Source organism: Psammomys obesus, unplaced genomic scaffold (genome assembly GCF_907164565.1).
Source record: "Psammomys obesus unplaced genomic scaffold, mPsaObe1.curated_primary_1811, whole genome shotgun sequence".
NCBI classification, from domain to species: Eukaryota; Metazoa; Chordata; class Mammalia; order Rodentia; family Muridae; genus Psammomys; species Psammomys obesus.
Window position 1 is genome coordinate 14,696,113 of NW_026596064.1, and position 10,698 is coordinate 14,706,810.

Genomic DNA, 10,698 nt, shown 5'->3' on the forward strand with positions numbered 1-10,698 from the left:
CGGTCCTTCAGGGAAAGGAACCAAAAGATCGCTCATTATATATTTATTTGAGTGATTATTTGTGCAACGCTGCTATTCCCCACTGCACTGTGTGTTCAGTGAGCCCCTCCAACTTGTCCAAGGAGGCGCATGATGAGCGAGGAGAGGCCCCCAGCTATAACGCACTGGGTTTGTTTGATCAGAAACAATTTGCTAAGCTACACAGAAACGGAGCTGCCCCCGAGGGCTGCAGTATTGGGTGTGGGGAGTTGCAAGGCTGCAGATTGATTGGTCCACCAGGTTAGAGCTTGGGAAACCCAGGAATCATCACCTCACCTCTACTTTGGACTCTTACTGCCTCTCATGGCTGGTCATGGTTTCCCGCTCGGCAGAACAGAGCTGACTTCATCCTTCTGCCTGCTGGTCCTGGAAAAAGGCTGCCCTTTTCCCCCTGTTGTTCCTGTCTCTGGACTTCCGAGGGCAGGACTCCAGTCTGGCTAAGTTAGCACCTGAAGGACTGTGGAGGTGGAGCGGAAGGAGTCCCTTTCACATCCCACCGCCTTGAGAGGCAGATGGGCCGCTGCAGATAGAGAAGCAGGAAGAGGAAGGCGCTTGTATGGATGGAGAAGGGAGGCAGGAGCAGTGGGTAAGTGGGCCTTGGTGTGGCACAGGAGTCGGCCTCTGCAGTGGCAGCCGTGTCTTGCTTGGCACTGCAGTAATGGCATCAGACAGGACGGCCCATGAGACTGAGTGATCGGTGACCCCAGGAAATGCCTGTAAATTGCTCTCTTGGAAAAGCCCCAAAGTCAGCTTGGGTTTGGCTCTGTGTTTTTCTCCAGCATGGCTGGGTGAAGGTCACGGCCTGCCTGCTCTTGGGGGCAGTGTTCGGCAGGTTGCCTTTCTGCAAAATTAATCAGCGAATCAAAGGTCAGAGCTGCCTTATCTCTGGCAATTGCTGCTCTTCCAAAGGAGCTTTTGCTTCTCCACTGTGGCAGTGGGTGTTTTAACTCTTCCACGGCCTCGGAACCCACATCAGTTATTGCTGCGCCTCTGCCCCTGGTGACTAGACTAGGAGCCCCTGTGCCTACAAAAGCACCGGGTCTGTGTTTCTTCTGCTGTTAACCAGGATGCTGTGCAGATGTATTTTGAGCCAATTTAGCATCTCTTCCTCAGCAAGGGACATGTTTCTTCACACACGCTACGGGACATGATTTCCTCCAGTTCTTTTAAGTTTTTGACCTTGAACGACCCCCCACCCCCACCCCGGGCACGAGCAATATGAAAGCCCTATCTGTAATATTGTCACAAGGCAAAAAAAGAGAGAAATCCTCTGTAGTGTCTACATGTTAGAGCAGCCTGCTCATGACATTTGTTTTGTGATAATACTTCATATTCCAAATATTCCCCTGGTCCACAGGTCAGACTAGGGAAGTAGCACAGAGCGAGTGGGTGAGGGAGGAGGGCAGGGAGACAGGGGACCATTCGGTGAGGCCACAGCCTCAGGGAGCAGTTTACAATTATCTAGTAATCATCTGGCTCTGTGTACCTAGAGAAGTCCTCAGTTCTCAAACAGTCATTTTGAAAGGTTCAAAAGAACATTAGAACCAGTTAGGAAAAGTATCTTTGCCCCTTCATGAACAACCCTACAGATATGAACGGGCCCCTTAGGGAAGTTTCTAGAATGTGTTGGGAACTGCTGACTGGAAAGGGCTTTCAAAGAACTAGAAAACAAAACAAAATGTCAACAACCCCAAAATGTTTGAAGAAATGAATAGAATTATTACAGTTCTATTCATATAACAAGAAGCACAGACCTCAGGCAATTTCAGGACCGGTCAATTTTTTTTTTTGGCTTAACAGTACCATCAAAGAGCAAGTTCTGTCCTGGACTACCCCCACCCCCATCTTCAGTTCATTAGCCTGTATTCCTCATAGTCATCAAACAGCTGCACTATCTCCAGGCATCACATCCTCAACACAGCAGCTTCCAGAGACAGAAAAGATACTGGTATTTTCCTTGTATCTTAAGGTATCTTAAGATTAAAAAAAAAAAAAAGCCTCATGATGGTGTTACGATTGAATGAGTAAAGCCCCCTCAGGTTCCTATAGCTGAATGCTTGGTCTGCAATTGGTGGAACTATTTGGAAAGGATTAGAAGGTGTGATCTTGTTGGAAGAGGTGTCTCTGTGGGGGTGAGTTTTGATGTTTCAAAGCTCAAGTCATTGTCATTCCCACTTAATATGATCTCTCCCTCTCTCTGTCTCTCTCTCCTTGAGGTTGATAGCCCTCCCAGTATCTGAATTAGCTCTTTGAGCTTCCTGAGCTAGGAGAATGTAGCAAGCTCTCCAGCAAGCTGACTTCACAGACGGGGTCCCGACCACAAGACAACTTCCTGCTATACTGAGCTGTATCCCTTTAGACTGTGAGCCAGAGCAAACCTCTCTTCCTGAAGTTGTTTCTCTCCGACGTTTTGTCATAGCGATAAGGAAAGTAAGTGACACGTGTCCCTTTGTGGAATAATCCATGAAGCAAATGGCTGTTAGTGCCCCATTGAACAAAAGTTTAGTCAGCCATCTTTCCCCTGAACCAATTACTAACAAAATAAGTACTATTTTGAAAAACTAAGATTGTTGATTAGGTTGGGGCAATCCACCCCTAAAATATAGACTGGTGTCTGAATAGCACTCAAATTCTACTAGCAAGAAGATAGTAGAGGAGGCTTTATGCCCAAAGAATGCCCAAAGAACGCCCAATGTGTGTGTATGTGTATGTGTACTTGGCACAGGGGATTGAGCTTACAGCCCTACACATCCCAGCTAAGAACGATACCACCAAGCTACATTCCCAGCCCTCAATAAAGAGTTCTTGATTCCTCTCTATTTTGTTCTGCTTAAACCCCAGGACATTTGATTCACTGACTCCTACTGAGATAAACATCATTAAGCCACACGTACCAAAAACCCAGTTTCAATACATAAAACTGCTCAAGAGAGACAATATTCAGCAAAGAGTTTCTTGGAAGAGCTGCAGAATTGGCCCATAGCTTCAGGATGAAGTGACTTGCTTTTTACTAATTCAGTCAAATCATCTGTGTCCTACATCGAAATGCCACAGCAGCCTTAAACCAAAACATAAACCAAACTCCACTCACCTTCTCAGCGCCAGGCCAGAGAGAAGACCTGTATGATATGTGAAGCAAACGTATGCGTCTTTACCTATACGTCTGGCTCTCTATCTGTCACCTTTTATAACTGTCCACATTCTACGGGAGCTGTGATGTTCTCTGTGACATTTCCATTAGAGGAGCACAGGACTCCCTCCCACAGGATGGCTCTTGTCACATTGCCAGCTCTGCTCTGCCACACGTTTCATCCTCCAGTTTGACAAGCAGGCTCTCTCTAATGCAAGGAGCAGACAAATCAGCCATGGCTAACACACGAGGAAAGGGGATGTCTTTGGGGACCGTGGAATCAAGGTATGTTCTGCAGTTCTGGGGAGGAGAACTCATGGAGGCTGGTGGGAATAATGAATTTTGTGTGATGACACCCCTGCTGTCAGGGTTCATGAATCCGGTAAGAAAGTCTGATTGGCTGAGCTTAGATACAGGACTTTCTTGAAGCCACATGTGAGAGTGGATGGCTGTGGTGAACCAAAAATACAAGGAGGGCAGAGTTTTATTCTTTAATGGAAACTGAGGTTTCGCCATCAGAAAGGGGAAGTTGTTAGGGAGGCAGATACCCCACACCCACACACACACCCACACCCACACCCACACACCCACACCCACACCCACACCCCTATGTCCCCACCTTCACCCCTGGGAGCAAGAGCTACCAGAACTGGATGCCATTGCATAATCAACATATTTAGCAAAGACTGTAAGAATGTAACAAAGAAACAGGTTTTTTTTTTTTTTCTCTCATGTCTTTCTAAACTTGCTTGATGGAGTTGGCATGGTTGTAGGTACACACCCAGGAGGCTGAAGCAGGAGGATTATGAGAAGGGCTAGCTTAGACCACATAGCCAGACCTGGTCTCAAAAAACAAAATCAGTGGGGCTGGAGAGATGGTTCAGTGATTAAGAGCACTGGCTGCTCTTCCAGAGGACCTGGGTTCAATTCCCAGCACCCACATGACAGCTCACAACTGTCTGCAATTCCAGCTCTAGAATCTGACACCCTCACACAGATAGACATGCGGACAAAACACCAATGCACATAAAAGAAAAATAAACAAAACTATATATAAAAAAAAAAAAACAAAATCAGTAATAAACAAATGAATTGGAACACCTTTCTGTTGGAGGAAATCTGCACCCTGTTTTAGAATGTTAAACTCTACTCAATTCTCTATAACAAAACATCCTGTAATTACCCTAAGGTGCAAACTCAGTCCTAAATTCAATCATAGAATTACAGCAGTTAATCCTGTTAGCACTTTGTTCTCCATTCAAAAATGATTCCATTTCCCAAGTGGGATGAGAGGCAGCAAGCTGTCTGCTTTAACTCCCTTCTCTCTCCTGCTCACTAGCGAAGAAAGGATGGAAGGGAGGAGTTTATGGTGTTTGCTTGACTGGTGCTGTCATAATATGGCCTTGAATTCTCACTACACAAAGGATGCTCAAATCTGGCTGTCTTATGGATACTTTTGTGTACTTGGAACCATCTCATTTTTCACTAACGCGTAATAATTGTACATGTTTATGAGGCAAAGAGTGTGTGCCACAAACACACTATTTAGTGCATAATGATCCAATCAGAGTAATTGCCAGAGCCATCTCCTCAAACATTTCTCCTTTCTTTTTGGGAATACTCAGATTCCCCTCTTCTGCTATTTTGTAGCTCCTTGGCTACTTTGATGGCATTGATATTAATTTACACATAGTCTCAACTGTCATACAGTGGGTTCTCAGTATTTGTTAAGACACTGTAGCCTTGCCGTTTGGCTGTCAGCTCATTTCAACTCATGGCTCATTAGAATTTATTTGTTTACTCTACTGAGACGGTTCTATTTAGTCTCCAACTGTCATCCTTCTGCTCCAGTTTCCCAAGTACTGGGATTACAGGTATGCACTTCCACAGTGAGCTCTCCCGGCTATTGGACACAGACAATAATGGTTAATCTGCTCTACTGTGATAAAGAATATTAGAACATGCTTCATTTATTTACCTGTAACCAAGTGCCCCAAAAGCAACTTACTCCATCCTTCCTTCCCTTTACCTTTCCCACACTACCCATTCCCTACATCTATGCTATCAACTGTTTTAGCCTTTGCATATGAGTGAGATCTCATGGTATCAATGTCTGGGGCTGGCTTCTTTCACTTAACATGATGCTCTCTAGGCTCATCCACGTGGTTGCAACTGACAGGCTTTTACTCTTCTTCTTTTGCTCTTTATATATATCACACTTTCTTTATCCATCCATTAGTTGATGGTCACTTAGATTGCTTCCACGTATTGGCTGTTGGGGTAGTGCCGCAGTGAGCATGGAAGTGAGGACATCTTTTGACACAGCAACTTCACTTCCTTGGGATGTACTTCTGCAAGTGTGACAGATGCAAGGTGTGTTGTTATTTTTTGAGGAATGTCCATACTGCTTTCTGTAGTGGCTTTGCTAATTCTGCTGGCGTGTTTGAGTCCTCGCTCTGCATCTTTGCTGGCAGTTTTCCTTTTTTTTTCCGCCTTCATGATGACTGTCATTCTTACTGGGGTGACATGATGTCTTACCACAGTTTTGCTTTGCCTTTCACGGATGGTTAGTGAAGTTTAGCATTTTCCACCTACCTGTTGGCCATTTATGTGTTTTCTTTTGATGATACCTATTCAGATCATTTGCCCATTGTTCAGTTGGATTGTTTGCTTTTTAACTGTTGAGATGTTTGAGTGGCTAATATATTCTGGATATTAATTCCTTGCTGAATGAATAGTTTGCAAATATTTTCTCCTATTCTGTGGGCCATCTCTTTGCTCTGTTGATTATATGCTTTGCTGTGAAGAAGCTTTATAATTTGATGGAAGCCCATTTGTGTTTTTTGGCTTTTGTTGCCTGTGCTCATAAACAACAACAATAAAATTTCTCCCATTCCAACATTTCACATATGCTGAACAGACAAAGCAAGAGTCAAGACTCAAATGTAACTCTGCCTGAGGCCCAGGAGAAGTGTATCTGATAGAGAAATTCAAAGTTACATCCCCATATGGCAAACAAAGGCTCCCAGTTTTCTTTCCCTAGGTTCTCGGTGTCAGGTTAAATGGCTTGCCCAACATCATACAGCTGAGCTGAGGTGGAAGAGAAAAGAGAAAATAAAGGTTTAGGGTATGGAAGTCAGCCAACCCCAAGTGTGTGCTGCATGACTCTCTTCTCTTCACGTTCTTCATTGCTGCCCCAGGTGATGCCTCTTTTAGGGGCCTCCTGAAGCTGGGTGCTCTTAGAAGGATCCTCTCTGGTTAACTGAAGCGTTACTATAGCAACAGTAACACCAAAAACCAGAATAGCAGGTAGAGATTTCACACCCACAGACTCAGGTGTACAAACATGCAACTCCATTTTCTTAGAACTCAAGTTAATTCCTGACCTCAAGCCTTTGTTCTGCTTAATGCAAGAAATGTTATTCCGGGCACTCTCAGGCACATTCAACACAATCCAGTCTTTCTCAGCCAGTTTTGATTTAAAAGTTACTGGCTCAGGATGATTTCACCTTCCCCGGAAGTGGGGAGTAGGGTCGTGAAATAAGGGTAGTAACAGGCTGAAGTCCTTTGGGTCTTAGAGGTTCGCTAAGCTGACGTATGGGATACCCTTAAATGGAGAAGGCACTGTCCTGGTGCTGGGTTGTGGTCATAGCCCAACAAGACTCCCTGTGGGGACAGTCCTCAGCACATTTCTCTTGGCTTGATCCTCTCATCCTTCCTCTGGCTTTCTTGGTCAATTCACAAGCACAAGGCACACCTCCCATGTCACTCCCAGAGTGGAGAAAACCCAGAGTTGTTTCCTGTCCCCTTGCCTTTAGGACAACATAAGCTGGGAGAGAGGAAAACCAAAAGTCAAGATCTGAAACACTGGGCCAGCAAGGTGGCTCAGTGTGTAAAGGTGCCTGCCACCAAGCCTGGAGACCTGAGTTCGATTCCCGTGTTCCACAAGGCAGAAGGAAAGAACCAGTTCCAGTAAGCTGTCCTGTGGCCTCCACAAGTGTGGTAAGACATAAAAATAGATAAACAACGGTAATCAATCTGGTTGAAAGATCTCAAGGGTTGCTTGCTTTGTGTGAGCCACTTCACTCGATTCAGCAATACCTAGGGGATTGATGAAGCACACTTCTGGGGGTGGCTGGGACAGCATTTCTTGTAGACAGATGACACAGATGTCTACAGAGCAGGAGCTGACAGGTAAAAGCCTGATCAAAATGTAGAGGGCACCATGAAAAGCAGCAGAAAGCAGTCTGGTGACACGCAGGCTCACTCTCTGTCTCTCTGCCTCCTGCCCACCACAAGGGAGCAGCTTATAACTCTCCCGTGGCTCTTGCTTCCAATGCTCCTCACAGGCCGGTAGCAATGAAGCCAGCCAGCTGATCACAGGCTACAACTATAAATCCAAAGGAATCTTTTTTCCTTTTCAGTTTGCTTCACTCCACTCCAGTATTTGTCACAGCAGTGGAAAGCTAACACATAGATCGTATGTGTGTACCTTGTTTTCCCCAAGGTAATGTTGTTTCTCATTTCCAAGTTTAACTCTACCATGTCCACCAGGTCTTTGATCTTCCCACCAGGTCTCTGCTTTATTGGACTCATCAAAGAGACACGGAGCACTTTCTGCTCACCTTAGAACTTCACAAATATACAATTTTGGGCACTGTCATAAATGGGCCAAGCTGAGACAAGGCCATCGCTGCCAACCATCTTTGCTCCCTCAGCCATGGCCTACTAGAACCAGGGCCTGTGACTCTTCTCACAGACCATCTCAGCCTCTGCCCAGCATCATCCTTCATCCTCTTCCATTCCTGCATCCCATTAACCCCACCAAGTAGCTGGTACCTTTGTCTTATTTTACTTATGTACATAGATGTCTGTTTTAAGACCTGTTTGACTTGCCTTGAATAGTTTTTTTGGAAATAGTGAGGACTAAAGCAAAACCGTAAGAAGAGCACTATTATGGTCTTTTCTGGTTCCAGCGACTAGAACTACCACATTATGCAAGTGGTGAATGATCCTCCGTCTCCAGATTGCTTTCATTGTTTGAAGTCTCTGACATCCGTCTACCTCTCTTAGTCAGTTATCCTAGTTAGGCAACAGGAAGAAAAAGAATCAGACTGTTGTGTTGTCTATGGCATCCCAGGCTCTGTGTTGAAGACGTATATCATCTCATTGGGACATCCCAGATGTATAGGGTCCTAGATGGAAGCCCAGCCATATTTACCCTAAGACTGCGGAATAACGGTCAACAAGGATGTAGGAATTGGCTTCAGCCTCCTGTTGGGAGTTGGGGGGGGTTGCTTTTCTGTAATTGGGGTGGGAATCCACACAGAAAAGAGGAGTTTTCCACTAACTCATTCGACACATATTGATTGAGCTTTTACTGTGCATGAAACGCTGCGCTACGCACCGGGGTACCGCTGCCGCCAGGACTCGGCTGAAGTATTTGCTAGAGCTTGTAAGCATTACGAGGAGGATTTGGGGGCAAAGCTTCGAGTCCTACCAGCTAAGAAAATAAAGCGCAAGAAATCAGCTTTGTGATTTTTTTTTTTAAAGTTTCTCCTTTTACTCCCAAGCTAAGGGGGCCTGGTCATGTTGGACCCAGGGGAGGTAAGACATTGCCTCAAGTTTACTGATGCAGTAACGAGTTATTCTCCAACGACCTCTCAGTCTCCCACCCTGTCCCTGTCCACTACATGGAATCAAAGAGTCTTGGGGTTCTCATGCATTTATCACTTTGAGCTCTGTTCTTGTATCTTTGTTTTTGTTTTTGTTTTTGAGACAGCGTTTCTCTGAGAAATAGCCCTGGCTGTCCTGGACTCACTTTTGTAGACAGGGCTGGCCTTGAACTCAGAGATCCACCTGCCTCTGCCTCTCGAGTACTAGGATTAAAGGCATGTGCCACCCAGCTGGGTGTTTTTGTGTCTTTTCAAAGGGGTTGGGCTAAAGGGGTTAAACCCCCTATGGTTCTTGGATTATCTGCAAGTCTCCCACTATTGACTCTGAATAAAAATAAAATCTAACTCTAGTTACACATATAAGTTTCCTTTCTGGACAACGGGCTCTAGGCAAACCAGTTTCCTCCTCACTACCCTTGAAAGCAGCAGACCTTCTTCATTTCCCACCCTTTCACAGGCCCTCCCAAGGGAAACCAAGAACACTCAGCTGAGCATCACTCGCTCCAGTGCTCTCTCCGCTGCTGAGGAGATGTGCCCACTGCTGCCTTCCCCACCGCCGACCTTCAAAGTGGACGTCTGTCTGCCTCCCTGGGTAGCCGTTTCCAACTCTGACATTCATCTTTCCAGACCCCGCGTGAATCCATTTATATTTCCCTCAGGTCCTACATCTTGAAGTAATGTGCTCCAAGAGTTTATTACCCATTTCTTTTATTTGTTCTAGCTGTTCCTTGATCATCTTCCCCTCCAGCGAGTACTTGGCTGGCCTGAGTCCGTGTTCACCTTCTCTCTGTTATTGATAGCCTGGCTGGGTCCCACCCTGCCCTTGCCTGGTCTCGGAAGTATTCATAACCTTTGCGGCTTGTGGCCCTCAGCCACTCTAGCTGGTTCTTTCTCTTCCTTCTCCAGGGTCAGGGATAGGCATGGGTATGGCCATTTTGGGTGGTTCTTACCCCTTGCTGACAACTGACATGTTTTCTGAGCATTTGAAGTTGTGTTTCAAACTCATGTCCTGGGAGCTGGAAATAATTCCAAACACTGGTTCCTGGATCTTGATAGAGGCACCAGTCAGGGTTTGGATTTGTTTATTCTTTTCTTTCTTTCTTTCTTTCTTTCTTTCTTTCTTTCTTTCTTTCTTTCTTTCTTTCTTTCTTTCTTTCTGTTTTTCAAGACAGGATTTTTCTGTGCAGCCTTGGCTGTTCTGGACTCAATTTGTAGACCAGGCTGGCCTCAAACTCACAGATCTCCCCGCCTCTGTCTCTCGGAGTAATGGGATTACAGGCGTGTGCCTCCGTGCCCAGCTGGATTTGTTTATTCTTAAGCATACTTTAAGCCACTTTAAGCTTAGTGGCCCCTTTCAGCCAATGTATACAAACTCAGTTGATAGCAATAAAAACTAACATTTAGTACAATTTTTGAAGCATCCCAGGTTCAGCTTGTGTTGTCTATCTCAATCCTTCCTACAACTTAATGGCTTATTAGTGCCAAATTTTGAAAATGAGGAAATTGGGGAACGAAGGGATTAAGTAGTTTGATCAGCACACAGCTGGCAAATGGCAGTGCCTGGAGGGAAAGCCAGGGAGACTGATATTTTCAGCCTTGATGCTCTGAGCCCTCACTCCTGGCCCTAGGTGAGAGTCACCTGGGAGCTTTGGAAAAGGCAAGACATTTCTCATCCACACTTGTGTAAAGGGTGAGCTCTTGCCTCTGAACATCGAATCTCTGCACCTGGAGATACTGAGGTGGGAGATACTGGAATTGGAGGCTCACCTGGACAACATAGTGAAATCTTGCCTTAAAAAGAAAGAAGGAAAGAAAGAAAGAAAGAAAGAAAGAAAGAAAGAAAGAAAGAAAGAA

At 45.4% G+C, this 10,698-nt stretch overlaps 1 protein-coding gene across 5 annotated transcripts in view; it reads left to right on the plus strand.

Moving 5' to 3' along the window:
- The first annotated feature begins 334 nt into the window (after window positions 1-334).
- The window catches only part of Sema5b (semaphorin 5B), a 136,422-nt gene continuing 126,058 nt past the window's right edge, over window positions 335-10,698 (plus strand). Inside the window, exons 1-4 of one of the 5 annotated variants that reach the window (XM_055624959.1) lie at window positions 335-625; window positions 2,256-2,469; window positions 2,881-3,454; window positions 6,988-7,171. The gene's annotated coding sequence lies outside the window, so the exon portion shown is untranslated. The remainder of the gene's footprint in view (window positions 626-2,255; window positions 2,470-2,880; window positions 3,455-6,987; window positions 7,172-10,698) is intronic. The other 4 variants (XM_055624960.1, XM_055624961.1, XM_055624962.1 and 1 more) reach the window with 4 other exon arrangements.